Genomic DNA, 14,659 nt, shown 5'->3' with positions numbered 1-14,659 from the left:
CTGTTCTTGCAGGATCTCTTTCTGGCAGCAGCGATGTCGGAGATCTGATGTTTTACCGGATTCTTGGTATTCATGGTACACTCGTGAAATGGTCGTACGGGAAAATCCCCACTTCATCGCTACCTCGCAGGTGCTATGTCCCATAGCAAGTGCGCTGACTAAAACAACACGTTGAAACTCACTTAAATCTTGATAACCTGCCATTGCAGCAACAGTAACCAATCCAACAACTGTAGCAGACATTTGTTGCATTATATAGGCGTTGCCGACCGTAGCGCCGTATTTTGTCAGTTTACATATCTCTCTATTTGAGTACGCATGGCTATACTAGTTTCTTTGGCGCTTCAGTGTACAAAGAAAGTAGTTTAGCTGTATAGCAGGGGCCAGCATGTGTCAGCCTGAAACTGCGCGTAGAATAATCTCTTGTTATCTAATGCAGTAGCCCACAATGACAGCCGGCTGATTGGCACTAACAGATGTGGGGACGTGCCTCCCAGCGAGCTGCCTGTACGAGACATAGTTTGCCAGTGTCCACGCCACCGGCTGACGACATACTATCTTAATATAATCGAGGTGCATGCCCTGAAATTTTTCTCAAATGATTTTACACAAACTATTTGGCAGAAAAAACTGATTTTTACGCTGCTTATAGTTTTATATATCAGCTTCATGGCGTATCCCATAATTTCAGTATCTGGCACAGTTACTGGGCGTATCCCTTAATGGCACAGTTACTGTGATATTTCACATTTAAGAAACAGGCTACATGAAATCAGAAAAGTTTGTAAGGAAAGATAGACTCGCTCTGATTCTGCGTAACTTAGTGCATATTAGATCATACAGTGCTGTGTGTGATATGTAGGTAATATATCGTTTTTTCTAAACTTGGGAGAATGTCTGTATCTAGCTCCAATCTAGAGAAAACGGATTTTGTGTAGTGGGTCCCATTGCGCTTGCATAAACTAACGATACAATGAGTATGGACTTTTCATATGATCCATTTCATCTCCTAAATGGTTTGAAACATCGAAATGAGATTTTGGCAAATTATAGCATGCAAAGAGGTGAGTATTTTGCTATCTAGTTAATATACAAAACGTCCTTACCTTTGGCGAAGTAGCAGTTAATGTAGTTTTCATTTTTATTTCCAATTCAGTACTATAATTTTTTTAGAGTCATTGACAGCTAGTGAAAGACAATTTGCTAATATGAAAAAAAAATGAAATTTCGTTGTGTATGTTACTGCGGAGTGAGGTTTGCCATAAGCTGTTGAACTTTCAGGTCGCCAATTGCTTGTTTAATAAGACACTCAGTTTCAGTATTCCGTCGCAATAGCTATTGAGTTCTATGTTAGTAAGCTGAGTGTGCGCTTTATACTGTCTTTTGGCGAAACGAGCAAAATTGAAACCGTCAGTAATAGAAATATAGACGTTACTCATAATTGATGATTCTTCTTCAAAGGAAAGAAGGTTGACAATTCAGACAAAAACAGCCTGCCTGCTCCACTGCATCGTGAAATTCTGTAATTCACCGTACTTTTAATAGTACATGACTGTGATGGAACCGTACTGAAGGGTTTTATACCTACACTTCAATGATCTGAGAAACATGGAAATAATTTCTAGCAAACATTAACCCCATCAAATGGCTATACGCACTATGGGACTTAACATCTGCGGTCATCACTCCCCTAGACTTAGAACGTGGACTTAGAACTACTTAAACCCAGCTAACCTAAGGACATCACACACATCCACGCCCGAGGCAGGATTCGAACCTGCGACTGTAGCAGCAACGCGGTTCCGGACTGAAGCGGCTAGAACCGCTATGCCAAAGAGGCCGGCATTATACCACCTTTTTATTCCTATCTCCATTCAGAACGAAGTGCTGAATTTCTTCACCTTAATTAAATATCATTTGATGGGTTAAAGATAGATGATATATACAATTATAATTTATTTTCACGCTAATGAGAAATGTCAAGCGTTCATAAAGTAATGACCGTCACTAAATTAATATCCACAGATAAAAAGGTACCAGTTTTGTTATTTATAGTAGAACAATGTTGAATTTTTTTTCTGCAGGGCAGAAGTGAGGCAATGAACCATGTAACTCTGAAGCTGTGAACACTTTTCAGAACCTCGTCAATTACTAGTCAAATCCAATATCACTGATGAAGTGAAACGAATTTGAAGTTAAAGCAGTCACACCCACACTCTGAAAAAGTTAGAGAAAAGATGGCATGCTATTTGTTGTAATTTTTCATGTGTCAACGATAATTGAAATGTAGACAGAAAATACTTTGGTATGTTTCAGTCCCAGCTATTTGTTATTAAAAACACACCGGTTTACAGGAATCCGTTGAAACTGGAGCAGAAGAAACAATGTAATTGCCTCAGGCATTTTGCTTTTCTTGTTCTCAGAGAAGCGTATTCAGTGACGAATTTTGACTGAGAACCTACATTTATCTTGCTCTCACGTTAAAATTCTCTTAATTTGCCAAAAACCAGCGAAGTGTACATGATACCACCTCACTAAATTGCTGGTGCAGTTACAGCTGTGCAACTGCACTGAAACAGTGGTTTATTATGTGAGGAACTGAAGATAGGTGTCGCGCGAAATGACCACGCGGTCTGCGGCGTCATGTCACGGATTGCGTGGCACCTCCCGCCGGAGGTTCGAGTCCTCCCTCGGACATGAGTGTGTGTGTGTGTGTGTGTGTGTGTGTGTGTGTGTGTGTGTGTGTTGTTCTTAGCACAGGTTAGTTTAACTAGTGTGCAAGTCTAGGGACCGATGACCTCAGCAGTTTAGTCCCTTAGGAATTCACACACCTTTGAACATTTAAGACAGGTTGGGTCAATAAGCTTATGAAAAGCACATCCTCAGTATAAAACCAGAAGCGTAATTTCTTCAGAATGTCTTTATAAAGCCACACTAAATTTCATTTCGCCAGCTATCGGTGACACTCAGAAAATTACATTATTCCATTGGTAATGTCTGTAGTTACTCATAAATCACGGTATATAAGAAATTTTGGCATGTTAACCATATTGCAAAATAGGCTCCCTTTTCGTTCTATCAAAACGTATTTCCAAATTTCGACTCTTTTAGGACATGCAGTGGATATTATGAATATTTCTTTCTCACTGAATTGTTAGCATATGCTATATAACAGGTGAACCAATTACATAAAATCCATTTTCTCGAGATTAGAGGCACGTACAGATATACATATTTATGGGAAAGTTCAATATGGTAGCAAAATGCCATGCACAGCGATATACGATCTAGTATGCACCAAATGCCAAGTCACAGCGCCCCCTATTTTTCATTGCAAACTTCTCTAACTTGGCACAGTGCTATTTAAATCTAAAATATCACAAATTTGAATCTAAAATATCACAATGACTATGACAATTAACGAAATGGTGGACATTTCACCATGTATGTCCCTCCTTCTGATTGGAGACCTGTGGGACTGCGGCTGTTCACTTATATAACACACTGCTGAGCACTAAAATTGCTACACCACGAAGATGACGTGCTACAGACGCGAAATTTAACCGACAGGAAGAAGATGTTGTGATATGCAAATGATTAGTTTTTCAGAGGATTCACACAAGGTTGGCGACGGTGGCGACACATACAACGTGCCGACATGAGGAAAGTTTCCAACCGATTTCTCATACACAAACAGCAGTTGACCGGCGTTGCCTGGTGAAACGTTGTTGTGATGTCTCGTGTAAGAAGGAGGAATGCGTACCATCACGTTTCCGACTTTGATAAAGGTCGGATTGTAGGCTATCGCGATTGCGATTTATCATATCGCGACATTGCTGCTCGCGTTGGTCGAGGTCCAATGACTGTTGGCAGAAAATGGAATCGGTGGGTTCAGGAGGGTAATACGGAACGCCGTGCTGGATCCCAACGGCCTCGTATCACTAGCAGACGAGATGACAGGTATCTTATCCGCATGGCTGTAACGGATCGTGAAACCACGTCTCGATCCCTGAGTCAACAGATGGGGACGTTTGCAAGACAACAACCATCTGCACGAACAGTTCGACGACGTTAGCAGCAGCATGGACTACCAGCTCGGAGACCATGGCTGCGGTTACCCTTGACGCTGCATCACAAACAGGAGCGCCTGCGATGGTGTACTCAACGATGAACCTGGATGCACGAATGGCAAAACCTCATTTTTTCGGATGAATCCAGGTTCTGTTTACAGCATCATGATGATCGCATCCGTCTTTGGCGACATCGCGATGAACGCACATTGGAAGCGTGTATTCGTCATCGCCATACTGGCGTATCACCCGGCGTGATGGTATGGGGTGCCATTGGTTACACGTCTCGGTCAGCTCTCGTTCGCACTGACGGCACTTCGAACAGTGGACGTTACATTTCAGATGTGTTACGACCCGTGGCTCTGCCCTTCATTCGATCCCCGCAAAACCCTACATTTCTGCAGGATAATGCACGATCGCATGTTGCAGGTCCCGTATGGGCCTTTCTGGATACAGAAAATGTTCGACTGCTGCCCTGGCCAGCACATTCTCCAGATCTCTCACCAACTGAAAACGTCTGGTCAATGGTGGCCGAGCAACTGGTTCGTCACAATACACCAGTCAGCACTCTTAATGAACTGAGGTATCGTGTTGAAGCTGCATGGGCAGCTGTACCTGTACACGCCATCCAAGCTCTGTTTGACTCAATGCCCAGGCGTATCGAGGCCGTTATTACGGCCAGAGGTGGTTGTTCTGGGTACTGATTCCTCAGGATCTATGCACCCAAATTGCGTGAAAATGTAATCACATGTCAGTTCTAGTATAATATATTTGTCCAATGAATACCCGTTTATCATCTGCATTTCTTCTTGATGTAGCGATTGTAATGGCCAGTAGTGTAAAATGGAACATCTGTAGCTGTCCTTACGATGTTATTTATTATATGGCTACCAGTTTCGGTGCTTCAGTACACCATCTTCAGGCTTTAGCTGACGCTGAGGTGGTTAAATGTGTATATGATTCATCAGTGGCCAACATCTATGAACTGGTTTTCGCAGACTACCTGTAACAATGATGTTGTATCGCGAACCGTCAATTGAGTTGGTAATTGTTAGTTCGAGACACAACATCGTTGCTAACGGTGGTCTGCGGAAACCAGTTCACAAATGTTGACCGCCGATGAATCGAATGTACGATTAGAGTTAAACCCCTCAGCGTCAGGTAAGCCCTGAAAATTGTGTACTGAAGCACCAAAACTGGTAGCCATATAATAAATAACATCATAAGGACGGCTGTAGGAGTAACATTTTATTACGTTTCACCATAAAGCTGACGTATAAAACTATAAGTAATGCAAAAATCATTTACACGTATTTTCTAATAGCGCACGTGGAACATTTTGCTTGTAACTGGTCTGCTGCACCTTATATAGTGGGTACAAAAAAAAGTGTATGAGATTAATGTGGCAGGTAGATGTGTAGTCAGCTGGGCAAGAGTGCGGAGAACAACAGTGGGGGTTAGTGGGCCAGCGATGCACTGTAGGGGAAATGGCGAGCGCTGAAAGGTGTGAGGGTGCGAGATTTTCCAGATATTTTGTAGCCAAAGTTTGGAAATAAATAATTTCGTTGAGTGTAAGTGAAATCTCATACTGTTACTGAATATAAATGCACAATCTTTATTCGTAGAATTACATGCATTTCTTGTTATCCAGGATAATCTTTCAGAATATAAAGTTTTAATTATTGTGTAGCCGGCTTTATTAGGGGGCAAGTTATGTTTTGTGTATTTGATTATTTGCGTGAGGTATTCCACCTGCTCTCTGTGCCGTTCCAAGAGAGTTGAAGACATTCTTGGAGTCTTGACGGGCAGAGTAGCAAAAGGCGGCAAAGAGTCTTTGCGCCAGCCACGCTATCAAGGAATTTCAATCACCAGCCATTAATATCAGTACTGTATTACACTACTGACCATTAAAATTCTACACCAAAAAGAAATGCATATGATAAACGGGTATTCATTGGACAAATATATTATACTAGAACTGACATGTGATTACATTTTCACGCAATTTGGGTGCATAGATCTTGAGAGTACCCAGAACAACCACCTCTGGCCGTAATAACGGCCTTGATACGCCTGGGCATTGAGTCAAACAGATGGCGTGTATAGGTACAGCTGCCCATGCACCTTCAACACGATACCACAGTTGATCACGAGTAGTGACTGGCGTATTGTGACGAGCCATTTGCTCGGCCACCATTGACCAGACGTTTTCAATTGGTGAGAGATCTGGAGAATGTGCTGGCTAGGGCAGCAGTCGAACATCCAGAAAGGCCCGTACAGGATCTGCAACATGCGGTCGTGCATTATCCTGCTGAAATGTAGGGTTTCGCAGCGATCGAATGAAGGGTAGAGCCAAGGGTCGTAATACATCTGAAATGTAACTTCCACTGTAAAAAGTGCCGTCAGTGCGAACAAGAGGTGACCGAGACGTGTAACCAATGGCACCCCATACCATACGCCGGGTGATACGCCAGTATGGCGATGAAGAATAAACGCTCTCAATGCACGTTCACCGCGATGTCACCAAACACGGATGCGACCATCATGGTCCTGTAAACAGAACCTGGATTCATCCGAAAAAATGACGTTTTGCCATTCGTGCTCCCAGGTTCGTCGTTGAGTACACCATCGCAGGCGCTCCTGTCTGTGATGCCGCGTCAAGCGTTACCGCAGCCATGGTCTCCGAGCTGATAGTCCACGCTAATGCAAACCTCGTCGAACTGTTCATGCAGATGGTTGTTGTCTTGCAAACGTCCCCATCTGTTGACTCAGGGATCGAGACGTGGCTGCACGATACGTTACAGCCATCCGGATAAGATGCCTGTCATTCGACTGCTAGTGATGCGAGGCCGTTGGGATCCAGCACGGCGTTCCGTATTACCCTCCTGATCCCACCGATTCCATATTCTGCTAACAGTCGTTAGATCACGACCAATGCGAGCAGCAATGTCGCGAGACGATAAACCGCAATCGCGATAGGCTACAATCCGACCTTTATCAAAGTAGGAAACGTAATGGTACGCATTTCTCCTCTTTACACAAGGCATCACAACAACGTTTCACCAGGCAACGCTGGTCAACTGCTGTTTGTGTATGAGAAATCGGTTGGAAACTTTCCTCATGTCAGCACGTTGTAGGTGTCGCCACCGGCGCCAACTTTGTGTGAACGCTCTGAATAGCTAATGATTTGTATATCACAGCATCTTCTTCCTGTCGGTTAAATTTCGCTTCTGTAGCACGTCATCTTCGTGGTGTAGCACTTTTAATGGCCAGTAGTGTAATTGGAAAGATGCGTGTTATTTCATTTCACAGAAGGTCTCCTGTAACAAGATACTGATCATATAATATGTGGTTTATTTATAGGTGCAATAAAAGATCGTAGCTGCCAAGTCCTGGTTTTTAGAAAAAAATTAGTTATTCTACGGGTAACAAGAACATTTAACAGATCAGGTTTTAGAAGACTACTCTGAACTGAAGATCATAATGAGTTAAATTGAAATGTAAATGAACCCTTGCAAGGAGAAATTCCATTCTAAACTGAAGCCTACGCTCGTAATTTTCGTAAATATTAAGCGGAGGCTGTCAGTGTCTGCAGCTGTGTGACGACTATACAAAAAGATCTACATTTCTCTGTTTTGATTAATACCTGAAAAGAATTCTGCTGAAATTGCAACAAAAACAGCGATTTATTTTCGTCTGACTTGTTAACCATTTGCAACTTTCAGAGAAGTGGCGAAATTTGAGTAACACCCAGTTTCTCTTCCTGCCATGTCAAAATATGCTTATTTTTCCAAAACATATCGGAGTTTACACTGTCACCTCAGTAAGATGTTGTGCAGAAGCACCTGCAACAGAATTCCAAACAATGGTTTATGAAGTGAGGAATTGAGAAATAATAAGGTCAATATTTTATGAAAAAGCACATCCTAGGCACAAAAATGAGCGTGTAATGTCTTTATTTATGTTGTTGCAAAACCCACAACAATTATTGTTTCACCAGCTGTTGATAGCCCTTGAAAATTACAGTGTTTCATCGAAAAAGTCTGAAGTTAGTGGAATAACATGGTAGATAAGGAAGTTTTGCATGTTAACCATATGAAAAAATACGCTTCTTTTTGCTTGCTATAATTTTCCAAAATCTCGTTTCAATATCTCAGACCGTTTTTGAGATGTGAGGAATGTTAATGATATTTTATTACAGTTTTATTGCTGCCAAGGGCAACCATAAATGAGTATGGTACTTGAATCAGTTTTCTAGAAATTGGTGACAAATAGAAGCCTCCACCCAGTCCTAATGGAAATTTCAATATGTTAGCTAAATTTCATATGCAGCAACATATTGAGTATTATGCACCAAAAGCAAAATCATAGTTGGGCCGTGGCGCTCGTTACTGGCGCGCCAGTATCTTGGATATCAATTATCGACCTTTCGATGTTTCTTATCTTTGCCTGCCTTGTTGTGTTCTGCATTTGCGGGGCGAGTGGCAGTTGACGTTTGCTCGGGCTACCTGCTGAGACGCCGCGAGGTACGAGGCGGGAACCAACCACGTATATGTGGAGTTGGTTGTACGCGGTCTGCCGGTTCAGCATGGAGGATGTGTGTTGGCTGCCTGCCTGTCTGCTCTCCTGATTTTGCTCGCCGTGCCTTGCGACCGTCTAGCTGGGGTTGCTGCCTGGTGTATCCTACACGAGCCATACCGGACGTCCAGCAGAAGTTAAGCAGCCTTGTGTTTCTTTAAAGAAAAGGAGCAAATGTATAAGACCTTTTGAAACCAATTTTGGTGGTCTCTTAAGTGTGGCCTTCGCGTTTACACTGCCTTTGGGGAGAGCTAATTCTTTTAAATTTAGTTGGGGTTCCCTGTCCTTTATAATCTTTTGGGGATTTTATTTGAATTTTCTCTTTGGGGTTCCTTTCTTGTGCTTGGTTAAATGTTTATTTGTATAACGGGAAGTGACTCCTGGTTAAAACTTGGAGAAGGTGTTTGATGTTACGGCCGCCTCTGGCATTCGTCTTTTCAATTAAGCGTTGTCATCCCTTCGAGCGACGTGGTGTCACTCCTCGTTAATTAATTCTGGTTTATGTGTACTTAATTTTGAAATGGCCATTTGAATTAATATTTTGGAGCGCTGTATAGCACTAAGGCAACCTCATTGTATACCACCTTGTGCCCCGGTCTAGTACCTTAATTTTCAGTGGCACGAGTTAGCTCCACTACCGGTTTTACAGAGGTGCTCCCTTCAAAATCTTGTCTTGTATAAGTTTGCCCCATGTGTGTCTGGGAACACAGAGATGAGCTTTAGTGTGACTTCAGTGCTAGTCAGTTAATGGAATATTCATTTTGGCTTGGGTTCCACTGAAGATTATGAGTGCAGCGTAGTGTGTTTGATTTGTTTTTCATTTAATTACTGTAAGTTTGTTTATTTAATGGGGGGCAAGAGATTTAAAGACTGTTGGTATTAACTCCCCTAGTTTCTGGGTGTTGCTAATTCGTTCCAAATGGCCTACTACTTATTCAGTGGCAAGGCTGTTCATTAGTTGGTTACTGTGAGTACAGATTCACGCAATTTATTTGTTGCCGAAATTGTTAAAGTGTCTGTGTCGTGATTCAATCACTAGCTACGTATTTGAGCTAAATTGATATAAACCTTACATTGCCTCCTTAAAATCCTTAAGAGAACTGTTTTGTCACTGCTTATGTTAACCTTTCCTGGGAGCAATATTTGATGTAGTTAAATTTTGTCTTAAAATGTGTATTTCTCTGATGTAATAAACGAGTGATAAAAGAAAAAAGCAAAGCGGCCTGGTCCTTCCTATTGTGTCCGGTCTGTAACACGTATCAATAGTGGTGTCGCTTTTTCGAATTTCACTCAATGAAATATCACGATAACTGTGACCAGTAACGAAATGATGGAGTCTTCATCATGTAGCTGACATATAAAAAACTGATTTCTTTTTACCAAATAGTAACTGTAGAATAGTTTGAGAAAGACTGCAAGGCGTGCGCCTCTTTTCTACCAGTGCAGCGTGTCGCCACCCGACTGAAAACGAGCAGACAATGTCGGTTCGTCTTCCGAACAAAGGAATGAACTCGTCCAGCGCTTTGGACGAAAATTCGTCACTGTGCGCCAGCACAGACCCCAACCAGCGTTCCCGGTTTGCACCCATATGCAAGTATAACTGCAAGCGAGTCAGCAGGCGGACTACTGTCTTTATGTTTCCTCACTTACTGAGCAGCCTCCGACGTTGACATTGTCTGATGAGGTGTGGGTGCCGAGCACCTTGTCACCTCCATATGTATGCAATGTCGTCGAACCAGAAATACATATTCACAACAATAGAACATGAAGAGCCGACCAGTTTTTTGCCATTTGATATGCCCATTCCCTGGCACCAGACCATAAAAAGACGTTCTTTGTGAAAGTCACTTATGTCAGTGGACTTCCCCATTTGTGGCCGTAATATTGACGCTTCTAGACTTCAGCAAAGCTTTCGACATTGTTAACTTTGAGATATTACTCTGAAAAATGCAACAGCTTAATTTCGCAGATAGTGCAATGAGATGGTTTGAAAGCTACTTAAAAGACAGACAGCAATGTGTTGTCTGCGTAAATTAAAAATCTTCCTGGAAACATGTTTCCTCGGGAGTGCCACAAGGATCAGTCTTAGGACCACTTTTGTTATCTTTATATGTCAACGATATTTCGTCGGTTCTGTCGTCCTGTAAATATCATTTCTATGCCGACGATCTCCAGCTCTACCTAAGCATCAGACTTGAAGATATAAGCACTGCAATCGCTCAGATGAATAATGATCTGTCTTCAGTAGTGACATGGGTGAAAAACCTGGGGCTGAAACTAAATGCAAAAAAGACAAAAATGTTCAAATGTGTGTGAAATCTTATGGGACTTAACTGCTAAGGTCATCAGTCCCTAAGCTTACACACTACTTAACGTAAATTATCCTAAGGACAAACACACACACCCATGCCCGAGGGAGGACTCGAGAACCTCCGACAAGACCAGCCCTGGACTGCAGCGCCTTAGACCGCTAGGGCCAAAAAGTCACAAGTAACCTTAATAGCCCATCAGAAATTAATAAGTTCAGTTTTTCTCGAACGGCTGCCTCCTATTCTGCTCGAAGGTATTCCAATACCTTATCAGAAAACAGTTAACCTGGGTGTAGCTTTGGATGAGCATCTCAACTGGGCGGAGAATACAGTCGCAGTGTGACAGAAGACGTCCGCTTGTCTTGATGCTCTCAAAAAGTTTCGGAACGTATTTCCACAGGATTTGAAACGCCAGCTCTTCCAAGCACTCATTCTACCGAACCTCCACTATTGTGATGTAATTCAACAAGGCATGAGTAGTGAAAACAAAAGACGGCTAGAAGTAATCATGAATGCCTGTGTGCGTTACACCTGCAACATTCGCCGATATGATCATCTTTGTGCTTCATGCTCCCAGCTAGGGTGGCTGCGGCAGGACAAATTGCGTGACTACCACGCTCTGTGTCTACTTCACCGACTCCTCGTCGCGCAAGCACCCCAGTACCTTGCTTCAGAGATTAAACACCTTTCATGCCATCATAATCGTAACACGAAGTCACTCTTATTTGGTATCCTAACTGTGCCCACTCACAAAACAAAAACTTTTGCAAACTCCTTCTCAGTTGCCGCTGTCCGCCTCTGGAACAAACTGCCCCTTACCTTGCGCAAAATTCAATCTCCTGCTGCTTTTAAGAAGATGTTGAAGCATTTCCTAGTATCAACCTCATAATGTTTTCCACTAAATTAATGTACAAGGCCAATCCTCCCCTCTGTCAAATAGCAAAGCTAGTGTCTCCTATCTTGCGCCTTTCTCTTCTTCCTCTTCGTCTATCTCTATTAGCCACGCAATCTTCTTTTTCTTTATATTTCTTTAATTATGTTTCGTCATGTCTCTATTCTTCTCCTCCTCCCTTCACGATCAGTCTCTCTCCTGCTCCCTGCTGCTAGCGCTCCTATCCAAAATCTGTCTCTTTCATAATTTCTAATTATAACAGTACTTATCATCTACGAATATAAACTCTATATGTATGTATTTTTTCAAGTGTGCCTTTGTAATTGTTTTTTCTTTCACTTTTACTTGTACTAGATGTAAATTAACATGCCTATTAAAACATATGAATGTAAAATAAGTAGAATGCCTGGTTAGATGTAAGAGAGGGCCTGATGTCCCTAATCTTGCCAGGTTAAGTAAATAAATAAATAAATAAAAATAATCGTCGCTAGAATGTTTCTCCACCATTGGCTTCTTCTGAATAAGTTTAACCTACTTCCAGTGTGGGCAGTGTGCTGGCCAAGGGTAATGCCTGCTATTCTGGTGATACATAATTTTCTCTGGACTTCTGGTGTTTAGAATGATTTCCTATTCATATCTGATCCGCTTGTATAGCGTGTAAGCGATTATGCTATACAGTGTACCACAGTGGTGTAGAGGAAGTCGAAATGAACAGCTTCATGCAAGACACCTGTGGTCCGTGAAGTGCGTAACATAACTCAAATTGGCTAACAAAAACAACCTAACCCACTGCATATGTACTGGGTGACAGTTATCGAACTATATGATATCAAATCGTCGTAACTCTTGAACACTTTGCGTTAGGACGTTGAGACTGCACGGTTGGCCACAGGGAATGATGGGAATTAGTATGTGAATATGCTTAGCAACAGAGCCCACTTTCATTTGGACGGGTTCGTCAGTACACAAAATTGGCACTTCTTGGGGACAGAATCCGCATTTCGCGGTCGAGAAGTGACCCTGATTTCGTCAAGATGTGTTTCGTGCAAGACGGAGCTCGACCCCATCGAACCAGGAGAGTGTTTGATGTCCTGGAGGAGCACTTTGGGGACCGTATTCTGGCTCTAGGGTACCCAGAGGCCACTGGCATGGGCCTCCATTGGCCGCCATGTGGCTACTTTTTGTGGGGCTATGTTAAGGTGCACAGAAATAGCCTCAAAAGAGCTGAAAACAGCCATTCAGGAGGTCATTGACAGCATCGATATTCCGACACCTCAGTGGCTTATGCAGAATTTCGCTATTGGTCTGGACCACTTCATCGCCAATGATGACAGGCATATGGAACATGTCATGACCTATATTCGAATATTTCTAGTGACGTTTACATGTTGAGTAAGATGTGTACACGCCGTAGTTTGTAACAAATTTACGTTTTTTTCCCATATAGTTCAACAATAGTCACCCTGTTGATAGGCTTTTATCATTGGGCCTTAAGTCGTTGGTGCAGCTGCTAAGAATAATTTTAGATTTGCATTATTTACGTATATTCTCTGTTCTCTAGATTCTCTGTATCTCTTTATATTCGTAAAATATTTTGGCTTACCGATGTAACATACATTTTATTGGGCCTTAGGCGAATTTTAAGTCATTGTGAAACATCCCCTTGAAAAATTAATGAAATACTGTGCTTATAAACCTCCACGTTATTTGATTTTCAAACAGCTGAGCAAAACTGAACGTACTCAGACATTACTCTCTTTACTTATTCTGATCAACACCACACTGACACACAACATTTTTAGCGCAACGCAATCTGACTTTCAAAAATCCCTACAAAAGAATGGCCCTGACAAACAATAACCTATACCTTTCATGAATCACTTACCTCACAAAAATCTTCATTACTCGAATTACTGCAATGCAGCAAGCGCCAATACTGCCAGCTAAATAAAAGATTCTAACTACTGAGGGCACTAACTACTGATAGGCATAGTGAGCAAATGAAAGATTTTGATAGAGAACAAACAATGTATTTACCTTAATAATGTTCAAAGGTCATTATATATATATATATATAGATCAGTTCATGATATCCAGTATTAAAAATTTACTCTTTCTGATGGACAAACGTCCAGATCGTCCGCTCTCAAAATTCTGCCATCTCTCCCCCCACATGCACCACTGCTGGCGGCTGACCTCCAACTGCGCAACGCTACGCGCTGTTCACATCCAACTGCCCAACACTACAATAGCGAATATTTCAACAATGCCAACCAGCCACAGACTGCACGCGACACAGTCAGTGATTTTCATACACAGCGCTACGTGGCGTTACCAACATAAAAACCTAAACAGCCTACTTACATTTGTACTGCTGCAATTCCAAGCCTCAGTTTTTTTAGCCACGCTTTGTTAATCACTTGTTTTTTGGCCATAAGACTGGGTAACTAATTGCGCTGCAGTTTTCTAAGAAGTGAAATATTTTTGTTTACTGTGATCCCCTTATTGGCATATTTTTCTCAGTGTACGATGGCTTTTACTAAATTGTTGCCAGTGGCCTTGCCGCAGTGGTAACACCGGTTCCCGTCATATCACTGAAGTTAAGCACTCTCGGGCTTGGCTAACACTTGGATGGGTCACCATCTGGGTCTGCCGAGTGCTGCTGGCAAGCGGAGTTCACTCAGCCCTTGTGACGCCAATTGAGGAGCTACTTGGCTAAGATGTAGCAGCAATGGTCACGGAAACTGACAACGGTCGGGAGAGCGGTGTGCTGCCCACATGCCCCTCCATGTTCGCATCCATTGACACCT

The 14,659-nt window shown here is 42.4% G+C and overlaps 1 pseudogene; it reads left to right on the top strand.

Moving 5' to 3' along the window:
• The first annotated feature begins 14,398 nt into the window (after window positions 1-14,398).
• Window positions 14,399-14,517, top strand: LOC124717568 (annotated as a pseudogene).
• Window positions 14,518-14,659: the final 142 nt, after the last annotated feature.

This window comes from Schistocerca piceifrons, chromosome 9, assembly GCF_021461385.2.
Source record: "Schistocerca piceifrons isolate TAMUIC-IGC-003096 chromosome 9, iqSchPice1.1, whole genome shotgun sequence".
In the NCBI taxonomy this organism is placed as follows: Eukaryota; Metazoa; Arthropoda; class Insecta; order Orthoptera; family Acrididae; genus Schistocerca; species Schistocerca piceifrons.
The sequence above is the reverse complement of the archived record's forward strand: the minus strand, read 5'-3'. Positions and strand labels throughout refer to the sequence as shown.